Source organism: Poecilia formosa, unplaced genomic scaffold (genome assembly GCF_000485575.1).
Source record: "Poecilia formosa unplaced genomic scaffold, Poecilia_formosa-5.1.2 Scaffold1373, whole genome shotgun sequence".
Classification (NCBI taxonomy): domain Eukaryota; kingdom Metazoa; phylum Chordata; class Actinopteri; order Cyprinodontiformes; family Poeciliidae; genus Poecilia; species Poecilia formosa.
The window spans coordinates 13,464-15,067 of NW_006801312.1; positions in this window are offsets into that span (position 1 = coordinate 13,464).

Consider the following 1,604-nt stretch of genomic DNA (forward strand, 5'->3'; position numbering starts at 1 on the left):
AACCCCTCCTGGCCGAGATGCCCGAGCCACCTCAACTGGCTACTCTCGACACAAAGGAGCAGCGGTTCTACTCTGAGTCCCTCGTGGACTCTTGTATCCGCGACCTCATTCTTTCAGTCATGACCCAAAGCTCGTGACCATAGATCAGGGTAGGAATGTAGATCGACCAGTAAATTGAGAGCTTCAGTTTTTGACTCTGCTCTCTCTTACCCCTTTTTACCCCTGTGATAATAAATCTTAATATATGATGCAACCTGAAATTAAAATATTAGTTATTTAACTCATGTATTGTTTTCTTTGTTCATCCTAATGAGAAGAGTGGTGAATGACACATCAACACTCAGCAGATTTGACTTGGCGTCCTCTGATCAAATAATATTCCTGGAGTTGTTTTCTTTCCACCAGTATCTGCTGCTTTTCTTTAGAGTATCTCTGTTTGAAGCCAGTTAAATCATTATTTTTAACACAATCTGTAGAGTCGCACTTTGAGCTGATGTCATGACGAATAACGTTTACATGCAGTACCTCGCAGACCACTAGGGGGCACCTTGTGGACCACCATCGGTCTGGGGACCACTGTTTGAGAAACACTGCTTTAGGGTTAATTTGTGTCAGAAAAAAAGATTAAACTACACAGTGACCCATTGTGTGAAATACATTTGTCATAAAATGTAAAGAGTAATAAATAAAATCTAGAATAACGTGAGAAGGAAGAAATGTGCATATAATCTCACTATGAATAAGAACATTCCAAGATGTTGTCTAAATGCTTTTAAGCTTTACAGGCTTTTCCTGAAGGATAATCTACGACAGGTCTTATTTCAGAAATAGCAGCTAAATTAAAACCCTTCAAGATTTCCTCTGACTCATCAACAAGCAGACTATCATCCAGTCAATACATAAATATTGAAAGGATGATATTTTATCAATAAGACCTTCCATAGATCAGAAATACCGTTATCATCTGGTATTTATGATTTGTTGTCTTCATGCTAAGGATGAGCTTCAGGTCATCCTTAGCATGACCTGAAGCTAAGGATGACCTTAGCATCCTTAGGTGCTAAGGTCATCCTTAGCACCTAAACATGTCGATAACACAATCGACATGTTTATGTCGATTGTGTTATCGACATAAACATGCACTTTAGCTGTAGACACATTCTTTCAAGGGCCATTTGGAAATTGAAAAAAAGAATAAGGACAAAAATTGTGCCTTGAAGGACTCTTCAAAATTCTCTAAATATTTGACATATTTATATAAAAATGCACATTATTCTAACTGCAAGGCTGCACAGTGGCGCAGTTAGTAGCACTGTTACCTAGCAGGAAGTCGGTCCCAGGTTTGATTCCCGGCCCGGGGTCTTTCTGCATGGAGTTTGCTCTCCCTGTGCATGCATGGGTTCTCTCTAGGTACTCCAGTTTTTTCCCCACAGTCCAAAAACATGACTGTCAGGTTAACTGGTCTGTCTAAATTCTCCCTAGGTGTGAGTGTGTGTGTTCATGGTTGTTTGTCCTCTCTGTGTTGCCCTGCGACAGACTGTCGACCTGTCCAGGGTGACCCCGCCTCTCGCCTGAAACATTGACTGGAGATGGGCACCAGCACC